The sequence below is a fragment of the Triturus cristatus genome, chromosome 6 (genome assembly GCF_964204655.1).
Source record: "Triturus cristatus chromosome 6, aTriCri1.1, whole genome shotgun sequence".
Classification (NCBI taxonomy): domain Eukaryota; kingdom Metazoa; phylum Chordata; class Amphibia; order Caudata; family Salamandridae; genus Triturus; species Triturus cristatus.
In genome coordinates this window covers 277,956,002-277,980,308 of record NC_140589.1, presented here as the reverse complement: position 1 = coordinate 277,980,308, position 24,307 = coordinate 277,956,002, and positions in this window count along the sequence as shown.

Sequence of the window (24,307 nt, the reverse complement as noted above, 5' to 3'; positions counted from 1 at the left end):
GCTTGGCCTCAGAACACCTGTCTGCAGCGCAGCTCCTTGGCGCATACTGGAGATGCCTGTTGGGGGCGCGTTTGCAGAGTGCTGCATGGAGGGGGCATGGCCTCCGGCACGATGCCAGTCTTTTATTTATTTTATTTTTTTAAGAAGGGGGGCTGTGTGGTTCCCCTTCTTATTCTAATTTATTGGCCCTGATGACCCCATCCCCCAGGGCCTGTCTCCTAATCATATTTTTTTGACCCCAATCCCCAGGGCCGGCCACTGTTTTTTATTATTTTAAAAAAATATATATTTATAGACACACCTAGGACATGCTGGACAAACCGTACGTACCTATCACCATGACGATTTGCGTGATATTCATTAAAAGGCGACTATGCATGCAATTAATCCACGTGGAATGTATTTACACCACTAGTGAAGCTCTGACATGTCTGATGCTCTACCGTGCCTAATCCCGGTAGACACCCTTGTCGTTTATTTATACAAACATGGGTAGCTATTGACGGGCACATTTAATACACATGCACACCGAGCCATTCAAAGGGGATTCGACAAAAATTCGACCAAAACTATGCAAGAAACCCCCCTCACAGTTAATAAAACACACATCCACTGCCGGATGTGTAATACTTTTTATTTTACTCTCTGGAAAGGGGACGAACATCACTTGCGAGTCACAGCGCGCTCCTGACAGAGCCCAATGCTGTGTTACACCCACCATTGCCTGCCGAGTGCCACACACCTCTGTATTGTATTCCACTAGCTAGTGCATATGCTATGACACTCTCTAGCCCATGTGCACTGTAACACCACCCCGTGAAAATGTCATGCCACACTTGTCTTCGCACGGGTTATATTGCCCCATCTAACGTTCCTTCCTCGATGCCTATGTTATAACGCACAGTGCTATGCCATACATATTACAATTTGGGATCCATATCTTTGTCACAGTGCATATGCAACGTTACACTCCCCAGCACATATTTTATATTACAACTTTAGAGACTAGTTAGGTTACACAACACTGCCCTGTGCATATTACACTCCAAGGCGCATATCGCATAGCACGCGCTAGTGCCTGTGCTATCTCGCGCTCTCCAATGAATCTGTCATTGCGCACAATGTATTGCATATTATATTTCACGCCTGGTTCATCTTATATCACACTTTTTGGTGCATAGTTTATACCATACACTAAATCTAGTTTTCATTTTCAATCGTGCTCTCAGGACTATGTTCTATATAACACTGTGTTCACCTACCCTTTTCACGGGCATTACATTTTGCGATAGGGGGTGGAGGGTCAGGGGGTGTTTTTGCCAAGTGAGCCCGGAGTCACAGTCACTAACGTCTTCTTCTTCCTGAATAAAAGTGAGATTATGCTGCATACTTGTTCATATTTTAAGTAGTTTGCACAGACAAAATGTTTTAAAAACAATAAAGTTTCTAATACCCGCCTTCTCTGAACAGTTAGCTTGCTGCCCCATCCCCCTCCTCCCTATCCTCTGTTGTGTGAATCCATGGACTAGCCTCCTCCCTCCTGCCATGCATGGTCTGATGTGCTGCCACTGCCCTCAATTTAGTATGATGTACCAGTCCACTCCTCCTGCCCTCCATTGCCCAATTCTATGCCCCATCATTGACCTCCTGCTTAAACTCTGTGCTTAGCTTGCTGCCCCTATTCTCCTTCCCCCTGCCCTCCGATGTCTTTGTGCATGCCCCTGCTCCATCCTTTTTGCCCACCATGTCCCATGGACCTGCCACTCCTATCTACTCTGAGTGTTCTGTTGAGCTGCCACTCCCCTCCCACCTGCCTAGCATTGTCAGATGACTGTAACCTGTCCCTGCCACCTCCACCCTGCCTGTCCACATGCCATGCCTCTATCCTCTTCTTCCTGTCCTACATGGTCCATTGTACTGCCACACCCTTCTGCCCTCCCTGGTCTGTTGTGCTGCAACTGCTCCTCCTGCCTGCCCCGTGTGGTCTGTTGTGAGGCCCCTTCCCCTGAACTTTCTTGTCTGTGCACAGGTCCTGACCCTCCCTTCTATCCTCCATCGTCCTTTGTGCATGCCCCTGCACCCTCCTTCTTGCCCATCATAGCCATTGTGCTGCCACTAACCCTCCCACTTGCCATGCATGGTCTTCTGTGCTGCCATGGCCCCTCCCACCTTCCCTGTGTGGTCAGTTAGCTGCCCCTGACCCCCTCCCACCTTCCCTCCATGGTCTGTGTGTATGCCATCACAGTCTCACTGTTGCTCTTCATGTTGTGTCTTGCTTCTAGTGCCCATCCTGCCTGACCTCCATGGCTATCTTGCTGCTCCTGCCCTGCCCCCTTGCCCCCAGCCCTTTGTTTACATGTGCAGACCCCTACTCCCTCCCTCCTGGCTTGTCTGTTCCATTGTAATGCCCCTGATCCGTCCCTCCTGCCCTTTATGGTCTGTTATGCTGCAGCCTTCTCTCCTGTCTGTCCATTATGGTCAGCTAGCTACCATTGCCTCTTGCCCCTCTGTTCTCTGTTGTCCATGTGCATGGTCCTGTCCCCTCCCTCTTGCTTTCTATGGATTGTTGTGCTGCACTCCCGTCCTGCATGCCCTGGTGGTGTATTGTGCTGCTGCAAACCCTGATGCCTGCCCTGCAGGGTCAGTTTGGTGCACCTCTCCATGTCTCTCCTGTCCTCTGTTATCCAAGTCCATGTCCCTATCCCATTTCCTTCCATGATCCAATGTACCATACTTGCGAACATTTTGAACTTGGTAAGAGGGAGATTTTGAAAAAAAACTGTGGTATTGATTTTCCCCTTTGAGTTACATTGAAAAAGAGGATATTGTAGACAGGAGACAGATCAAATAAAGCCCATTTGAGCTTAAAAACATTGGACGTTTCCTGGCTGAATCGGGTCTGTTGGCATGTATGGTTGTACTACCATTGCCTCTTCCTTCTGCCCACACTGATCTATTACATTGCCACAGCCTTGAAGGAGGGTAGATTTTGTATCACAGGGGGCCCCTGGCCCGTTCTGTCCACACCTGAAGTATGAGACCCTTGTCCTTGCCCTGCCAGCCGCATTTGTAGGCCGTATTAAATTGACCAGCGGGTCCTGTGTTGCTATATAATTATCCTGAGACATCCTTACCACTCAGCCAGCATAAAACCCCTGTGTAGGCCCTTCTGTTCAATATGTAGGCCTCTTTGTTAAATTGACCATAGCTCTGCAATTTTAGTGTATAGCAGTCTGAAGGCAGGTCTGCGAGGCCTTCTGCTCCAAACTAGTAGCCCCCACCCTACCCGAGTGCTCCGTGCTCGGTATCAAAGTTCAACATCCCCCTGAAGCTGTCGACATACAGTAGGCTGCATCCTGGACTGGTACTTGCTTCCTGGGCAGGTTTCCCGCTTTTAAGGAAGTGGCAACCGCAGAGCGTCAAGTTAGGAGAACTGAGGAGATTTTATACATGAATATATTGAATTCCTGTACAATACCCATTATTTTCTGCTTGCTCTATGGAACTTACGATAAGCGATTGGCCTGAGAGACTGACCTTTTCACCCAGTCCATTGTCAGCATTAAGTGGGTAAATGACGAAATGTCTGGTAAAATCTGCAGACGAAGCTTTTGGGTAGCATACGTAGGTAGATGTAGCGTGCAAAGGAGCCCACAAAATGATATAAAAAGGGAGCACCCACAGATATCGACGGACAACCTCGCCGTCTGTATGTAGGTTAACAGGCTGTGCAGGTTTTCCCCAAGAACTGGGAGCTCTTGTCTTCCTTTGCTTAAAATGTCTTGCTCTGCTTTGCTTGAAGTATCTTATTCTATTTTACCTATATGAAATGTCATGTTATGTTTAACCATTGTTCTCTTTACTTTTGCATTTAAAAGATGTTGTATTGTAATTGCAGGAATGCTTGCTCTAAGAGTAAATGTGAGTGTCCCTAGGTAACATTTTCCTTGGTGTAACTTGTTTCTCATGATGCATTTATAGATGTGTTTTCTCTCTCTCTCTGTCAGTCCATTAATTGAGATACAGAGAATATCATGACAGCTGTATGATTATCTGGATTCTGTATTTTGTACTTTATGTCTCTATTCTGCGGTTTCTTTGAAGTTGCATCTTCTCATTAAACTGCCATTGTATTCTGCCTCCAATTCCATGTCTCATATGTCTGTTTTCTTCATTTTTGGAGCAAGCGTTCCTAGGCACCCCGGCTCAAATTAAGGTGCCCCTTTTGTCCCTGACTCACTCTCCTGCTCAGTTCTGTGGTGGCTCCCGGGGCTCTGGGGACCGCCCCTAGCTTCCTTGACCCGTAATAGATCTTCCCTCCAACAGCCTCTCTTGCAAGTCCTGTATTGTTGGTTTGTTGCCCCTGCCCCCCTTTCCACTGCCCTCCATAGTCTGTTGTGCTTCCACGGCCCTTCCTGCCTGCTCAGTGTGGTTAAATTGTTGCCTTTGCACCCTCCTACCTGCCTTCAATTTTCAGAGTCCGTGCCCCTGGCCTCTGCCTCTCAACAGTATCCTAATGAACAACTAGATTGCTAGCATTCTATATTTATTACAAAAGTGTGGAACGCCTGACATCATCTTGATGTAATCAAAACTGTAATACCTAGAGCATTCCTTTAGAAATTACATATATGAGAGGGTCTTATTGGCATCAAAATTATGGTTAGTGCTCTAAAAGACTAAAATAAGGACATATTTTCTGAGTTTTCAAATAGCGACAAAGCACTTTTAAATTATTTGTTATCTTTATGTTTTTTTATCTAGTTGACAACTTGATTAAATGTTGCACTTAGGGGAGAGGATGTGGTGTTACTTCCAGAACTGCAGACTTTGCAACTGGGGAACCAGGTTGAAGTTTCTGCTTCAGCTCGACATTCTGTGATTCTGGTCAAATCACTTAGTCTCCCCATGTCTACAACCAAAATGAATTTGTTCTTGTGTGATGTAACCAATGCTCATGTAAAGCACTCCAATACCTGACAAGTCTGCACTATATAACACTGCAAAAACACAAAATAATAAGTGTTTTGCACACTTCTGTCATTGGGCTATATTTGGGCTATATCTGGGTGATTTTGGGCTACATTTGGGCTCTTTTGTCTCCGGTGGCCATCTTGAGAGATTCATTTGTTATGAAGTTTCCTAATTTCCTCATGTACTGCAGTCTCCTCAGTCGGAAATGCTTTCAGTTTTTTACTTTGATTCCATCATGAAGGTATTCAGATATGTCACACATTTGCCATAAATTCTGAATGTTAGCACTCTAGTTGCTCATTAGATCACTGTAGTAAAACTACTGTTCACCATGGAAGTCTGCTCCTGGTATTAAAAGTGCATGTTTCAGTCTGCATGTCAGAATTTTTTAATGAAATAGAAGAGGATTTGAGAAGTCACTCAAAATGTGCCCTCATTTTCTTTCTTCAGCATTAATCATAATTTCTATGGCAAAATGAACCCCCTCATTGTGTTCCTTTTTAAATTAAATGTTTTAAGTGTTACCAGTTTATTCCAATCAAGATGGCTTCAGGTGTGCCATACTTTTGTCATAATGAAGACAGTAAGTGCTCTAGTTGTTTTTAAGAACATTCTTGGACATTCTGTCATTGGGCTATACTTGGGCTACATCTGGGTGATATTTGGGCTACATTTGGGCTCTTTTGTCTCTGGTGGCCATCTTGGGAGACTTATTTGTTAAGAAGTTTCCTAATTTCCTCATTTACTGCAGTCTCCTCAGTAGGAAATACTTTCAGTTTTTTACTTTGATTCCATCAAGAAGGCATTCAAATGTGTCACACATTTGCCATAAAATCAGAATGTTAGCACTCTTTTTGCTCATTAGATCACTGTAGTAAAGCTACTGCTCACCAGGGAAAACTGCTGCTGGTATTGAAAGTGCATGTTTCAGTCTGCATGTTTTAATGAAATAGAAGAGAATTTGAGAAGTCACTCAAAATGTGCCCTCATTTTTCTTTCTGCAGCACTAATCATACTTTTTATGGAAAAATGAACCCCCTCATTTTGTTCCTTTTTAAATTAAATGTTTTCAGAGTTACCACTTTAATCCAAGCAAGATGGCTTCAGGTGTGCCATACATTTATCATAAGTAGGACGGTTAGCGCTCTAGCAGTTCTTTGGAACACTCTGGAAAGCTGCAGTAGAACACAAAGGAATCAACTGACAGTCTCTGCCCTTGTTGGATGTACATGTTTTACTGAGAATGTCAGACTTCATTCTCACATGACTGAGAAAGATAATGTGAATTTACAGAAAATAAGCTCTCAGTTTAGCTTATAGATCACCTTCCAAACCTCTGTGGTAAAAGCATGAGAAAATATTTTTCTCTCAATCATGATATCCCAGCAGAAGGCTTTTTCACATGGTGAAATCACCTTAGAACATACCACAATTCCTAAAATGAGTATGGTACCATCAACAAATGATTTATAATGTAACTAAAGTCTTAAAACCTTCTATTAACTGCAATGCTTTTTAATGAGGTGCTATCATGTATATTGGTCCCAAGATGGCTGCCAACACTTCTTGGATGAAGTGCTGACAGCCAATCAGATCTCAGGATGAGATGTGTGGTTAGGCTCCGCCCACATATATATATTGATTTAAATGCTATTTTCTCAGGAACTACTGAACAGATTTACACCAGACCTACAAAAGGCACTTCCTTGACCTGAGGACTACCTCTCTGCCAAATTTCAAGTAACTCTGTTCAGCCGTTCGGGCTGTAGCTGTGTCTAAAGGTCCTATGGAAAAATGCATGGGAAAAACGCGTTTTGGGACCCCCCTTTTTTCTCAGCCCCCGCTTGACGAATCCCCCCGAGACTTTCAGGGTAGGAGCGGAGCGTAGCGCCCCACCTATTTTGAAAATTTCGCGAGGATTCATCGACCGGCGCCAAAGTTATTCCAAATAGAATGTTGCGGATTTCCTATGGAAACAGGGTCCTAACTATAACTATCTACTGGCGACCGCCAGTAGATAATATATATATATATATATATATATTATCTACTGGCGGTCGCCAGTAGATAGTTATAGTTAGGACCCTGTTTCCATAGGAAATCCGCAACATTCTATTTGGAATAACTTTGGCGCCGGTCGACGAATCCTCGAGAAATTTTTAAAACTAATGGGGCGCTACGCTCCGCTCCTACCCTGAAAGTCTCGGGGGGATTCGTCAAGCGGGGGTTGAGAAAAAAGGGGGGTCCCAAAACGTGTTTTCCCCATGCATTTTTCCATAGGACCTTTAGACACAGCTACAGCCCGAACGGCTGAACAGAGTTACTTGAAATTTGGCAGAGAGGTAGTCTACAGGTCAAGGAAGTGCCTTTTGTAGGTCTGGTGTAAATCTGTTCAGTAGTTCCTGAGAAAATAGCATTTAAATCAATATATATATCTGTGGCAGCGCTCCGTGCGCTTACCGTGCGCTTACGGTAAGCTTACCGTACGCGTACGGTGCCGTGCGCGAGCGCGATTCTGATTGACTGTTAGATCTTAGTAAACATTCGAATCGGTCGAAACCAGGAAGTGTCGGCCGCCATTTTCTCTCTCGCACTCTGAGGGGGGGAGGAAAAACAAAGTTGGATAACATGAAAAGGGGCAGGCTAGACAGCTCCTAACCACCTAGCCTTGGTTAGGGTGTCCCAATAGAACCCCCAATGCCAAAAATTCAATTTTTTTTTAAAAAAAAAACGCCGAATGCGCTTACCGTACGCGTACGGTAAAAAAAAAAAAAAAAAAAAAATATCCACATTTCCCCCCCCCCGTGTGCAAAAGGTGCCCGTAGGGCTCCTTTTGGGCATTGCATATATGATAATTGAACATTTAATAGATAACCTTTCACAACGAAGCGCATAATATGTCCTCTGTGTGCGGACGGTGCGCGAAGCGCATCGTGCGTACATGGCCCATCCAGCGTAACGTGGGCACGCGGTGCGCGTAGCGCACCGCGTGCCCACCGTGCGTGCACGGCACTAACTGCGTAAAGTGGGCGCGCGGTGCGCGAAGCGCACCGTGCGCCTACGGAACGAACTGCGTGAAGTGGGCGCGCACGCCACGAACGGCGTAAAGTAACTTAGCATTTAAAAACCCGTACAAATTCACTGAAAAAACCATAGGTTTCACACACGTTATAGTTAGGAATTAGCATTTAAAAAACTTTGCAAATTCACTGAAAAAACCATAGGTTTCACACATGTTATAGTTAGCTGGACATTTCACTCGTGAAAAACCATTGATATTCCCCCGTTATAGTTAGTGCAGGCAACTATAACTCACGCGACCGCAATCCTCTGCTGATGACATATGTGTCTTTATGAAAAAAAAATATTTGTAATATATGTATAGCTAAAATTTAATGGAAGAAGACATGGGCAAATAAGTGTCTAAATACAGTATTAGCATCAGCAGAGGATTGCGTTAGCGTGAGTTATAGTTGCCTGCACTAACTATAACGGGGGAATTTCAATGGTTTTTCACGAGTGAAATGTCCAGCTAACTATAACATGTGTGAAACCTATGGTTTTTTCAGTGAATATATATATATATATTACCTACTGGCGGTCGCCAGTAGGTAGTTATAGTTAGGACCTATTTTCCATAGGAAATCCGCAACATTCTATTCCCAATAAGTCTGGCGCCGGTTGACGAATCTTTGCGAAATTTTCCAAACTTTTGGCCACCTCCGGTCCGCTCCTATCCTGAAAATTTTGTGGTGATTCATCGTGTTTCGTGGCGTTTTCCCCATGCATTTTCCCATAGGACCTGTTGACGCAGCTACAGCCCGAACTGCTGAACGGAATTACACCAAATTTGGCAAAGAGGTAGTCCTCAGTTCAGACTTGTGCCTTTTGCATAAATGGCGTAAATCTGTTCCGTAGTTCCTGAGAAAATGAGACTAAAAAAGATAGATATATCTATGGCCTCGGAGGATCCGCGCACCCTAAGCGCACCCTATGCGCACCCTCCCCGAACCAAGCGCACACCCTCCCGATCACGCACTGAATGCTAATTGGCTGTCAAGTGTCTGTCTACATTCGAAACCAGGAACTGTTGGGAGCCATTTTATGCCTCGGTAGAAGCGAGGCTGAAGAAGTAAGGGGAATAAGTGTTTAAAACATATAAAGGGGGCAGGGTAGAAATACTCTGACCCTCTAGTGTTGCTTAGGGGGTCCCAGAAGGACCCCCTGGGGCCCCCTTTTTAAAAAAAAAAAAATCGGAGAAATGCGCGCAGGGTGTGCGGATCCGGCAGGAAAACAAAAAAACCCCGAAGTGCGGGCTTCCGCGCTTCGTTAATAATTAGCCCCCGGGTGGGCCAAATCCTGGGGGCAAAATATTTGTAAATTAATAGGGGGAGGGGGGATGCATGGCCCCCTCCTGGAGCCCTCGAGGGCCCTGGGGACCGCCACCCCCCAGGGCCGGCTCCTACAGTGTCCTGGGGTGCCCACCCCCAGGACACTGTTGTTTGCTATGAGAGGGCGGGAGTCTCCCGCCCTCCCATAGCAAACTTCGTTAGGATTTTGAAAGAGAGATCAGGGAAACCTGCTCTCTCTTTCAAAATCCAAACGATATTGCTTTTCCACACAGGGAAGCAGCTCCCCATGTGGAAAAGCAATGCCGGCTCCCGAAGGACGCGGGGAGCCGGCTGGGACCGTGGGGACGTTGGGGCTCCCCCCACGGTCTCCAACGTTTTCTTTTATAAGCCCCGGGTGATGGGGTCCCCAGGGATAATAAAAATTAATGATAGGAGCTATTTTTTTTTTTTACGGTAAAATTAGTCGCGCATCCTAACGCGTTGGGTGCACGGTTTCTCTCACGTTGGGTGCGCGGTTCCTAACGCGTTGGGTGCACGTTGGGTGCGCGGATCCAAGTATAAAAAAATTAATTTTTTGGGACAATAGAATATAGGATTAGATGTAAAAATATATTACTTTTATGAGTAGTTTACAGTGTGTCTTCAATTAATATTCACATAAAATACATATATGTATGTTTTTTTAAATGTTAAATATTTCGCGGGATTCGCGCACCCACCGCGTCTTGCATGCACATGACGCATCGCGGAAGCACGCAAGCGTCGCATAATGAGTATCGTACGTGTCGCGTATAGGTTTGGAGTCGCGCACCGGTCGCATTGCAATCGCGCACCAAACACGTACCCAACGAATACCGTACATGGATGCTTACGCGTAGGGGTCGAGAACGGTGCACATAGGGTGCGCGGATCCCCAAAAAATGGATAAAAAATAAAGTTTTGAAAATATAGTAAAAAAAATATTTTTAAAAAATATAAAAATATATTTTAAAACATTAACAATTTTTTTTTTAAAACCCAATAAAAACAAATAATATTTTTTAATTTTTAAAAGAATTAATTGAAAAAATAAGTTAAAAAAGGTGATGAAAAGGTATTTTAAAACAACATAATTAAAGGAGTTGACATACTGAAATTGAAAAATTTAGAAAGTTAATGAAAATCATTAAACATCATAGCTTTAGAGATAAATTATAGATAGGAATTAGCATTTAAAAAGCCTTTGAAATTCACTGAAAAAACCATAGGTTTCATGCACGTTATAGTTAGGAATTGGCATTTAAAAAACCTTAGAAATTCACTGAAAAAACCATAGGTTTCAGGGGTGTATTAGTTAGCTGGACATTTCCCTCGAACAAAACCCTAGAAATTCCCCCGTTATAGTTAGTTCAGCTAACTATAACTCGCGCGCCCCCGCAATGCACTGCTGATGACGTCACATATTACATCACTCATGACATGGTCAGTGACATCACTGATGATATCACTGAAGGGGGAATTTCTAGGGTTTTGTACGAGGGAAATGTCCAGCTAACTATAACACCCCTGAAACCTATGGTTTTTTTCAGTGAATATATCTATATATCTATATATCTATATATATATATATATATATCACCTACTGGCAGTCTCCAGTATGTAATTATAGTTAGGATCATGTTTCCATAAGAAAAGAGTTTTATGACTTGCCTATGTCTTTGATGCCGTTTAACGAATCTTCAAGAATTTTACAAACAAAGTGCACTGTGATTTTAGTTGTGCATGGAAAGTTTCAGGGTGATCCATAAAGTGGGTACTTAGAAAAAGGGTGGTCAATAAAATTGTGTTCCCCAAGTTAAATTCCCATAGAGTCTTAAGACAAACCTGCAGCCCAAACTGCTAGACAGAATTAGACCAAATTTGGCAGAAAGGTAAGTTTTAGTTCGCAAAAAATGCTTTTTTGTTATTTAGTTAAATCCATTCAGTAGTTTTTGAGATATTAAAAGAAATTCAAATTTGTATATCTAGGGACACGGATCCTCCAAGGTTCCGACAGCTCCTGTGCTGAAATCTGATTGGCTGCCAGCACTTCCACCAAGATGTGTTGGAAGCCATCTTGGGACTGATTAAAGATTTAAAAAAAGAGAAGGGGGCAGGGTGGGAATACCCTAACCCCTTATTGGACATGGGGTCCTGCAGGGACCCAGCAAGGGGATTTTTTTTTTTACATTTGCTGAACATTGAAACAGATCCGTGACTCCGGTGAAAAAAAAAATAAACAGCTGACAGCTCCCGCCAAGCAAAAACAAACACTAACTCTGCTTTCAGCAAGCGGGAGCTGTCAAAGTGTTCCCGCTTGCTGGAAGCAGAGTTTACATCTCTTTCCCTGCTGGCAGACATGTGGGCAGGAAAGAGATGAAAGGATTGCTCTCATATGCAGGAAGCTGCATTTCCAGCAGTTTCCTGTATGTGAGAACAATGCTGGTTTCCACAAGAGGCGGGAAGCCATTTGAGATGTGGGAGCCTGAGGGTAGCCTGCGATCCCATAGCACACTCAGTGGCCTGGGTGGGCTCCAGGTCACCAAGGGAGTCGTGGCCAGGCCCTGGGGAATGGGTTTCCCAGGGCCAAAATCGGCCCGAGGATCAACAGGTTTATGTACAAGGTTCATGCCTATATCAGAGACTCTGATGTTCTTTGTTTTGGCACTACTGTTCATTTAGAGGCACATGAAGTTTAAGTCTTCAGTCCTTGCGCAATCACAGTTCAAGCGCCAAGATTGCAAGAAGGGTCCGGAGTATGAGCACACAATAAGTGCTGGAGCAAATCACAGAGAGGCCATGGAGGAAAAGTCTATGGTCTGTGAAGATGCTGATACTCTGTCCTGCGTACTACTTTAGGAAGATTAGTGTGCACTAACCTGGTATCAAGTATTTAACCTAGTTCTTCCACTCGACTGAATTTTAAAGAAGATCTTGGGGCGTTGACTCAGGTGGTCGCAGGGGCTCCAGAGTAGCTGTACAGGAGGAAGAGATGAAAAAGATGTCAGGTGAGCTGGAACCATAGGAACCACAGGTTCACTTAAACTTGAAGGAGACTGGAGTGCTTCTTAGTTCCGGCTGGATTTTTCAGGCGAGTGAGAAGGGTGAAGCTTGTTCTGGAGGAGCGAGACCAAGCAACGACTCGGGTTTGGTCAGGGTTTATATACCCTCTAAAGGCACAACAGGTGTAGCTAGATCACGTGTGGCACATGGCCATGTGGAAGGTTCTCGAACCCTTGGAAAAACCGCTTTGACCTTAGAGGAAGGGCAGGTGCATCTTGACGATCGGAACCAAATGTATCGTTTTCATTCGAAAGTGCATACTGGAAAACAACTCCAAGGCCTTAACAACAGCATGAGCAAGGCTTGCCATTGGCTCACGGGATTCTGGGGGAAGCTGGCAGGGACTCAAGCATAATGGGATCACGAGTTCTGGGGGAAAGTTGCAAATACTCAAGTGCAATTAAATCACGGGTATTGGGGAACATCAGTCATGGTATCATAGCATGTCTTAAAGCCCCACAGGGGTAAAGCAACATGTGTGCTGTGCGCTAGACTACTACGTAGGGGGTGCAGGAAAAGGTCATGACAGAGAAGGCGCGGGAGGGGGTTGTGACCGGCTGCATGCGGGGATTGGCCTCAATCAGGCCCTCTGGCCAAGCCCCACCATGCAAAATCAAACGCCCTGCACAGCTGCGTTGGATTAACATAGGCTACTTAAATATTACTTTACACAAAAAATACTAGAAATTCCCTAAAAAATTCAAAGAGTAAAGTAATGTTATAGTCAGGTGAAATGTTCAGCTTCAAACGCTAAAGACCAAAGAAATACACCAGTTATATCTAGAGTTATCTCAAGTAACTATAACTCATGCCCTAAGGTAAATATAACTCAAGCCCTCGCCATGCACTGCTAATTACCCTAGATATTACAACACTCTTGCCCCTTTATATAAAAATCCTGTAGCTACTGCCGTATCCATGTTTACTTCACTTCATGTAACAACAAACTTGACTTGAAGTCTCCTTCTGCGCCATGAGGATCGAGTCGAAGTAAAGCGTTCACGGACGCTTTAATCGATTTCGACCAAACCGCAGTGCAGAGGCTTCACTCCTCCGCCATAGCGACTGCAATCGTTGTCTGCCATCGCTACTGGATTATGTCCACACATCAAACCTAAATCCGTCATCCACGCCCATTTACCAGTGCGTTTTGTCTACATTGACACGGCTTCCCCTGGCTTCTCATACGCTGCCGACCATGCGCAAGGACCTTTTTTCTGGCCCTTACGCGCTCCCCTGACACTCCTCTGATCTTGAATAATCCTGGATCGCTCTTCTCTTTGTTAGAGCACTAACCTTAAACTCCTAAAAATTCTGCCAAGTCAGACAGATCTTGCAAGGGTGGAGTCCCTACCTCAGAGGCCACATCGTACCCCTCAGGGTTGGATTCTTTGGACCGCTGGAGCTACTTGGGCTAGCTATCCAGACCCAGTGCCCTTTCTCTCATTCTTGGAGGCTTGGCCCATTGATCCAGGGTCCAAGTGTCCAGCATTTCCCTGATATGCAGACTGTGACCTAGTCATAGCACATACTCACTCAGGGGTCCAGCATTTGTGCATGACCTTCCCTTCCACCCCTGACCATTCAGAAGCTTCAAACTAATTTCCCAGTAGACACTCTACTGGGAGGGCAGGAAACACAACTACCTTCTTAGGGCAAGTCACACCTTCCCATTCCAAGTTCACCGTTACCATGAGATGAAGCTTGACTCTGCTGTCTGCATAGGCTACCTGGTGGAATACACCGGGCCATATTTTTCAAAAGGTGTACCCATCGCTAAGCAGAAAAATGCGTCACATTATAGTGAATGCGCTGCCACCAGGGCAGCCGCATACTCATGCTGCCCTGGGGGCAGCGCATTCAGGTGAATAACAAAAAATGGCTACTTTGAAGCCGGTCTGGGGTACTGACAGAGCGCCACCTTTATGCTGGCGCACTGTCAGTGCGCCACCTACAGCGTCCATGCCTCTGTGCCCGCATCTGTAATGCAGAGGCAAAGGGATCCTCTCATTTGCATGGGGCCACGCCCCCATGCAAATGAGGAAAGGCCCTCAGATAGCGCTGGCGCTTTACATGCACCAGCTCTATTGTTATTATAGAAGGAGGTGCACAAGCGCCTGCGGCCCCTTCTGTAATACCAAAGTGCACCGGGGGCATGCAAAGCAGGCGCAAATGCCCGTTGCACCCCTGGGGCACTCCGGTAATACGGCTCCAGGTAGGATCTGCTCTGGAGAAACCAGTCTGTCCACAACCAGGGTCACACTGGCTCCTGTATCTCTCAGAGCCTCAACCTCAGTACCATTGATCTTAGGCCTTTGCCTATGCTTCCTAATGCTAGGAGGTATGGCTGCCATTGCTGTAACTTCCACCCCACCCACGGAAACTAAGGTTACCTATGTGTACCACCGCTCCACCTTTGGGCCAACTTCTACCCCACACCTATACTAGCAGTCCCATGGACTCCCCACCAGTGGGGGGATTCTTGGAACAGACAGTATCTCCTCTCTTGTGTCCTGGCTGCATGCAGTCAAAAAACTTCACTGCCTTTGCAGGGTCAAAGAACTTCTACTGAGCCCCCTTTCCCTTGAAAGTGTAATGGCTCAGGGACCCCCCTATCCTTGTCCAGGTGTTTGTGGGCCTTTAGAGCACCTTTCTGGTTCTTCTTGATCATCCTGGTGTCTCACCCAGTTCCCTGGGACTAGACAGTTTAGAGTCAACTAGATATTAGTGTAACTTTTCTGAGGTGCAATTGCTCAATATGTGCTCCTTCATGAACAAATTCTAAAGCCCCTCTTAGGTGCTTACCTGTTTACCCTGTATCCAGCCCTCTAGTGCCTTTACTGAGATGTCTACAAAGTCAACACATAAGTGGGTACTGGCTGTCTTGGTGTAACTAAATTGTGTTCTATACTGTTAAATTGTCTGTCAGGACACTGCTTCATGTGGGAGTAGGACTCAGCCTCCTACCTCTTTAGGGTCAAGGGCCTATCCCTCCCAGCTACTAGAATCAACTCCCACAGGAGTGAACCCCAGCATTGAGAGCTCACCCTCCTCATCCTAAAGGCCCTCTCAAATGCTGTCAGTCACTTGTCTATGTCATCACGTTCCTGATATTTAGGGACAATTTCCTTGGGTACCCTTGGGTCAAACCCACCACCCCTAGAGACTTGTACCTCCTCTTCGCTGCCACCATCTCTTTGTTCCTCCCTGGCCCATCTCTATTTGGCCAGGGCCAAATTCCCTGCCTCTAAAGCTATATAGGCTAACTGGTCCTCAAACTCTCTTTCCCTGAGGGACAGTTCTACTCCTCCTGTGGTGGAACTTCTCCTCCCACTAGGCTTAGGCAGGGCCCCAGTTACTGAGTACATGGATAGGTGTTCTTCCTCCTCCTCATGGAGGCTCGGTGGGTCATCCTCCCCCTCCCCTTCTTCTGGAGCCTTCTCTGTTAGCTGGGCCTCTGCCCAGGCTGTAAGGGAATTTATCAGCTCTGACTTCCTAGTATTGGTTGAAGCTGATAATTCCCTAGTTCTACACAACCTCTAAGCTGTACTTCAGTGAGCGTGGGTAGCCTCGCCTGATCAAGCTCCATGGTATCCCTACATTTTGAGTTACACAATCAAAAAATTAATTAATAGATACTAGTTCAAGTTAAAAATGAAAAAACATTTTTGCATTAGGTCAATTTATAGAATTTTTAATTGCCTCACTTAAATGCTGAATGTTGTTATTAAACACAATTTTGGATTCCACCACTGCAACCAGATTTTGGAAGGTGGTTTATTAGTAGGTGCAGGTACCTACAACTAGTAATAACACCACAATCACAAATAAGGTCCAGTCCAGTACATATTGTGCAACATACTTTAGTAGCACTTTACACATGTCTCAAGTCTGCCTGTGTGTGCAGTTTAAACTGCCATTTAGACCTGGAAAGATAAACCTTTTGCTGGGCCAAACCCTCCCTGATTAATACGTATAAGTCACACCCAGGGTAGTCCCTAAACAACCCACAGGTCAGGGTGCAGTGTATTTAAAAAGTTGGTCATGTACTTTTGAGTTTTACATGCCCTAGTGGTGAAAAACTCTTAAATTCATTTTTTGCTACTTCGAGGACTGCCTCTCCCGTAGGATAACATTGGAGTTACCCAACGCCATCAGAGGGGGGAACTGATAGAGTTGAAATCTTATTACATTTTGTAGGGGTGCATCTTAATCACACGTAGAACACACCTGCATATAATCATTGCTGTATTAAGGTGAAGTGCTAAAATTATGAAAAGTATTAACATGAATATGTGATGTTTTTTAGGCCATTGACAAGTAACATGGAGAATCAACATAGAAAATGAATGTAACTAGCAGAAGGCATTAACATGTAGAACTCATGTTGTGAATCTGACAATTATTTGTGTGTTAAATGTGCTTATTAATTATGTCATTTCATACATAGGTAATTGTATTAGTTGAAATTGCATTAATGTTATATACATTTGTAAAGCTTGTATGATGCTTTCCTTCTGCTCGCTGAACTTCATAGGCCTGAAATGGAAGTCCCTGAAAACTCTTGCTTTAAAGTTAACAGTTTGAATTTCATGTGTGCTGTGAAACCAGTTTTTTCTCACATTTTGTGTTGCAGGTGAAGAAGAACTCTTTTAGGCAGAATAATGTCTTTGTTTTACTAGTTAGGCAAAGAGAGCAGCAGCAACAATCGTGTGGCTTGAGTCAATAAAGGAAGTCGTTACGCCTCACACTGGAGAAGACCTGTGAACCAAGGACAAATTGTTGCAAGGAAGGCATACCATCGAAATTATGGAAAAATACCTTCTGGACTGTACCCAGGGTGGATGGCATGATTCAAAATGAACCATGGGAGTGCTACCTGTGGATAACTGGCTGTGGGAATTAGGGATAGAGCGCCACTTTTCCCTTGCCTTCAGAGAGAGAGCATCCTATTCTGTGTCCTTCTTCTTGAATTAAATATGTTGCTTATGCTGCACTGTCTAAACTGGATGCGCAGATTTGGCTTAATTCTAGTTCCTTTGTATTTCTATACCTTCGTGTTGTGCTATCTCTATGTTCAGTTATTTTTGGCTTTGTAATAAACTGACTAACCTTAGGTAGTTGTCCGTGAGTTATTATGTATTCAAGAGAAGTATTCATTAATTAATTGCATCCTAACACATTTTCGGCCCTTTACACTTTCATGCTGCGAAAAAGAGCCATCGGAGTGTGACTCTAGAACAGGTCTAGAACTTATGGGCCCGACCCTTTCAGTTGTGACTTCCAAATTGGAACAGGTAAAGATTGATGTTTGGTGACTTTGGAATTGTAATGAAAAATTCTCTCCTATAGTAAAGTTGGGTTTTAAATTACGATTTTGAAAATGCCACTTTTAGAAAGTTGTAATTTTCCTGCCTTAGCCATTTAGAGCCTACAGGCTTTCTCTGGGTCACATGACTGGGTATAGCTGACAGTCAGGCTTTGTGTCTTCCTCCTGAACAGCCACACATAATAGAGAGCGTAGGTGTGGCTGGTTGGGCCACCACTGGCAGAAAGAATGGGGGGAGGACAGAGCTGGGCACAGCCATACTTGCACTTGAATAGGCTATGTCCCTCCTCCATGACAAAGAGATGCATAACCCCTGTAGTGAGTCTGGGGCCAGGGCAGGGGAGTCAGAAAACGTGTGCACTTCAAAAGGAAACTGCTAGGAGCTTCTCCTACTTCAAATGAGGTAATCGGTATAAATATTAGGCCTCAGACACCAACCCTTCAGTACAATTCTGGACCTGTGGAAGACTCTACCAGGAAGAAGGACGACTGTGCTGCTGATTGGACTGCCACTATTCTGGACTGTTGCCCTGAAGGATTACTACCTGGTGTGCTGAGATTCTGCCTGCTGTCCTCTTGTCTGAGTAAGAAGGAATAGACCTACAACCTGTGCACAGGACCACCAGGGTGACTCCAAGGGCTAGTCTTTGTAATTAATACCTAGACTCTGCGAGTTCTACCCTGCCAAGTGGTGCCAGTCTAGTCTTGAACCCTTGGAAGTGGGCCTAAAGTTGCTCTACTAACCCACCTGTGGATCCAGCAGATCTGTAACAGCTCCTCTGCTGCGCAACTCCTTACAGAATTGATGCATTGCCTCTGCTGCTAGGATTTTCCAATGTTAGGACTACACATAGACCTCCCATCCCCCATTGGAACCTCTGCTGTGTCCCACTTTCCCAATGCAGCCCCTGTCACCGCAAATCTCTTGTTGATGGCAGCCTCGATGACGATGCGGGTTCTCGCATCGCAGCCTCACAGCTCCTTGGAACTGACGCACCGCCTTTGCTGTGCTACACATCCTCAATGTCAGACTGCCCATCGCAAGCTCTCTTCAAGAGGATCCTCGACAACAATGCAGGACCTTGCTTCGCTGCTTTACAGTTCCTCAAAATCAACGCATTGCCCTGGCTGCGACACATCCTTGGGCGAGATTTCACAATGCTCCGCAGCCAGAATTTAAGGTACTCTTGTTCAGGGGAACCTAACGGAGTCCCTGTAGCCGTCCAACTCTCCATCGCGGTCGGTCTGAACTTGTGACTTTGTCCTGGTCTAGCACGACCAGTTAGCCTCAGTTGGTGCTTTGTACCTTTTTGGTGCTGTTTTCACTGAAATCTTTAAACCTGCATATCTCCAGTTCTACTGACTGAATTGTTGTTTTGATCTTTTTTTTATTTATTATAATTTACTGTAGTTTTGTAATCTGCTGTGGGATCCATATTGTGATATGTTTTCATGTTATTACTCTTTAAAGTGTTGCACAAATACTTTACACAGTGCCTCTAAGTTCAGCCTGACTGATCTGTGCCAAACTACCAAGGGGTTGAGCACAGGTTCATTTAGGGTTTGCTTGTGACTTCACCTTGACAAGGACTGTAGTTTCTGCTTCAGCAGGGTTTCACCCACCTCAAACAGCAACCCGCACAAGGTACTGAAAAAGGGAAAAGGGGGTGGGGTGGTTTGCACTCACATGGGTTATTCCCACGGGTGATGGTGGAGTGAATCTGACAACGCTGATAATTATACGATGGGAGTCATGTGAGAAGAAACCCAAGAGAGGGAAATATTGTAGAAAGAAGGAGTAAAGACATGGGCATTCACTGGTGATGGAACAGATTGATGTTGCACCCAGGTATTTTGAGAAACTCAAATTAAACTAAAGAACCAACTGATCGAGAAGATACCCCTGCGTACAGTAAACTTATCTGGGCATTCGTCTGTTTTCCGAGGAGCATTTGATGGCCCCATACCGCCGGACCTAGGAAGAAAGAAATGAGAACATTGAAGAGGTTGCTACAAACAGAAAACATTCTTTAAATCTAACCTCCTTGTTTGAACAGACCTGATGTAAGAAGTACCTTTTGTTGTGTTTCCCAGCCAACCAATCCTGTGAGAGCCGGCAATTTCATACGTAACTCAGGTGTACTCATTAAAAGCCACCATAGAGCAAGCTAGATGAGTCTACTAAGCCTTATTTCCGACGGTCCCTCCACAATGACCTGTCTCTACCATGGCTGCTACATGCTTGCTCTACACTGCCAGCACTGATTTGTCTAAATTCATCAAGTCAGCTCATGAGGAAATAATGTTGCCTGCATCATCCCTTAGACAGGCCCTTCGACAGGGTGTGGTAGATGATTGCCAGTGTTTTTGTGCAATAGGGCGTTGCCTATTCCAAGTTACTGGAATTGCGGCCCCAAATATTTCAAAAGGCATTATTCTGAAATGTTTTCTTCTTTTTTGGAATGCAAGCTATGGTGTGTACTCCATTCCAGCACACATACAAAACTGAACACAACTGCTTTACTCAGTGGGAAGAACAGTCCCACAATGCACAACTTTATTGTATGATAACCAAAACCGGCACTTCGAATCGTATTTCACCACAAAATTTCGAATAATCAGTTCTGCAAAATACATTTCCTGATCAAGTTGACACGGGGATGGCTGACATTCAGATTAACTGAAACAATGCCCCGAAAGAAGGGTCATGGGGGGCCCAAGTGCATTGTGGCCATCTAACAGCATTTATGTTATATATGGATTCCGAAGACGTTGTGTAATAAATATTCAGCAAAAAACATGATGTTTTTTTAACTATGGAGCCATGAGATGGTTTATAATTAACTTCAATTTGGAGAATTCATTCGCATGATACTGATCATTTAAATTCATTTGTGTGGAACTATATATTAGCTTTAAAACCAGGTTGTTTTTGAACGTTGACGTGAGTCGCCGCTGTTCTGTTTCTGGGTATCTTTGCTGTTGCGTAGCGCTGGGAAACCCTTGGTTGGGTAGTCATGCGCTGTACAAATCCGAATAATAATAATATATTTGATATTTTATGGCGAAATGCGGAGCACTAGTTTTTGTGATCATACCATAAGGCTGTGCATCATAGGAATGTTCTCCCCGCTGAGAATAGCAGTTATGTTTATATTTGTGTTATAGGGTACCTTTCCCTCTTAGGTATTTGTTGGGGTAAAATGGGTTCAGTAGGTTCTGGGAGTATATCAGATAGTGGTGTTTGGGTACCAGTGACGGGAGATAAAGTTTCCCCGCTCTCTACTTTACTATGCACTTCCTCTAATGCATAAGCTTGTAGTACAGTGGATATCAACTCCAGCCTATGTAACAGTAGGGAAGGTGTTGGAATAGTAAATTATACTATTCCTTATGTTAGAGCACCATCTACTGCAAGTCGATGTAATGACTTTCGTAGTAATGGTATCGCGTTGTAACAACGCGGTCATTGTAAATGTTGTTTCCCGGTCAGAGCTTGCAGTGATTTACTCATTAAACTATTCATACATATCTATTACAATTGGATTCATTATAAGTGAACTACATTTCCCATAATGACCTGCAATAGTAATATAGATTATAGGGACTGGAATAAGAAAAACAGGGATGAATGTGTAACACACATGTATCAATAAAACATGCATGATGTATAAATTACATAACAGTGGAGTTGGTAATAGTGCATAGTGGTGCTATAGCAGTGTCAATATTGCTCACCATAGCAATGTCCTTGTGCGCCAAAGTAGACTGTATGGCCTCCTTCAGTGGTGTTGATGGTGGCTGCATTGATGGATCACCATTAGTCTAATCTGCATCCTGCTCGTAAGTCTCTCCTTAGTACAGAAGCTCATGTCCTACTACCTTTTTGGAATTTCACTGCTACTGTGATTGGCTACTCCCACTGTGTTAATCCTTTGCCATAGGTCTCTTTGTTGCTGCAGGGACTGTGAGAGATGTTTTCCGGAAGAGTGTATCATTATTAGTCACACACTCTTCTAATATTATCTCCAGCTCTGCAAATTTCTTTTTCTCACTTCTTTAGGCCTTTCTCTATCTTGAGTGGCTATTTCAAGTCCAATAGTCCTTTCTAAACTCACAGCAACTTTGCACAGACCTCTTCCTACTTGTTCAGTTTTACTTGTGGCACTCTTCCTGTTTATGGTGTCATAAATATAAGACACTTCCTCAGTTTTGATTTCAAAATTTCAGATTCAATATTGGTGATTAATACCAATTTGCAAATTGGGAAACACTGTTTGGAAAAAGAGAATGCTTGAAAATGACTAAATAATGATTTCTAAAGTTTGTACATCATATTTAGTGATTCCCAATTTATGAATTACTATCATTCTCAATATGGAATCACAAATTTATTTTAGGACATCTGGCCCCAAGTCCGTATTAATCAAAGCATGATTATTAAATCTTGTTGTGTTTTAATGATTCAGGAACTTGTGGTACAGTCCACAGACTTTTGTTGCAGTCTGTGCCTAATGTCATGGTAAATATACTGCAGAGTGTTGTGTCAATGTAGTTTTATTGCCTTTACCATCGTTTGGCACTACTTTTCCAGTTCTTGCGTCAAGTCAATTGAGTACAAAAATCACTAATGATGAGAGCACATTTGGGTCACTACTATTCTGAGAAATAGAAGAACTAAGGCCCTGATTAAGAGTGCGGGGTACTGAAGTTCCGCCTGCTTCATTTAGAGTCAGATGGGCCTTCAGTATATCAGCAGCTCCATCTCTGCCAATGACATACACCTCCAACAGCCTAATAGAGTAAGAACTGTCATCGATTTTACCATTTGTTCGCTCACTCTATTTAGGGGCCAATTCCAATCTCGCTGGAAAGGGCTCCTAGCGGCATCCATAAGTAGCGAGTCCAAGTCGTACGCATGATTTATGCGCGTCTCGTACAGCTGTACAAGCGAGCAAGTACAATGCGATAATCACCTCACGCTATGACCGTCTCGTACCCATCAGCGATGCCTCCCGAGCGACTCAAATATGTACGACGCATACAGTGCAATGCGTACGGGTTCCGGCCGGCCAAGTACGATGCCAGTTGTGAGCAGCCGGTGCAAGCCAGAGTCTCTGGCTCGAAAAAGCTCCAGGAAGCGTACCTCGGGGGTCCGCGTCGGACCCCCATTCACCCGGGGCCCTATGACTCGGACAACGGGGGGACCCAGGTGTCACCCTCACGTATGTATGTTGTGGGGGGCACCAACGCAAACACGCGACAGGGGCACCCTTTTCCAAGACATTTGTTTTTCGCGATGGAAGCCTATGTATGCAACGTACAACAGGCTCCCATTGACTTCAATGGGGCTCCGAGCGACCCAAGTCTGTCAGCGCTGCAGCGCAGCGTACTCTGTCATTCGGAGCCCCGGAACACGAGTCGGTCGGAAAGCTCTTTGGGACAGAGTCGGTCGTAGGGCTTTCCGAGCGAGATCGGAATCAGCCCCTTAGAGTGGACGAACAAATGGCAACTTTTTACTTTTGCTTACTGCCATACAAAATGTGGTGGTAACTGAAATTACAAACAGTAAACAGTCAGAATATTGAGTTTTTATTTTCGACTTGCACTAATATCGAGTGCAAAATATCGTGGTACAAAAATATCGACTGTCAGAATATTGTGGACCAGAATATCGAGTCTAAGGTAAGTAATATAGTTTTTTACAATACTGAAGTAATTAATATCGTTTAAAAAAATATCGAAGTCATTAATATCATTTGCAAAATTATATTTGTTAAAAATATAGTTTTTTCAGTTAGTGTTATGTATTTTAGTATGTATTTTAAATGTATGTGTTCTATTTTTTTGTCTAAGTATTGCATTTGTTTTTTAATATATGTGTTCAATTTTTAGAAATTATTAATTTTATTTTAGGTAAATTTTGCGTTTTAGTTCCGTAGCGGGTTTATATGTGTCTATGTCTATGTACTGTTTCTTGTAGAGCGCATATATCACCCGAGGGTCTCATAGAGCTTTGCCAGGACTCAGGAATAGACAGGAAGATGGCTAGGAATGAAAGAAATTTAGAATAGTCAGGTCTTTAGGGACTTACAAAACTTTATATGCTCGATCTCGGTTCGTAGGTGTATAGGCAGAGCGTTCCAGAGGGTGGGAGACAATTTCAAAAAAGATTTACTGCCATGCTTAACTGTTCGGACCTTCAGAAATATTAATAGAAATTTGTTTGCAGAGCGAAGTGTCCTAGAAGGCTGATATCTCTTTAATTTAGGGGTTTATAGGGGAATAGGGTGGAAGTAATTTGATTATAATATATTTATTATTTATTTTTAAAAGTTAATAATTGTATTATAATAAAATATTGCGTTTTAGTTCCGTAGCGGGTAGGGGGTTTATAGAGGAATTGGGTGGGAAATAATGTAATTATAATTAATTAATTAATATTTTTGTATTAATTCATATACTATTCTATATTGTTAATTGTGGTAATTAATTTATCATTAATTATTTATTAATTGGTTGTTAATTATTATTAATTAATTGGTAATTATGTTAATTGTGTCATTTTTTA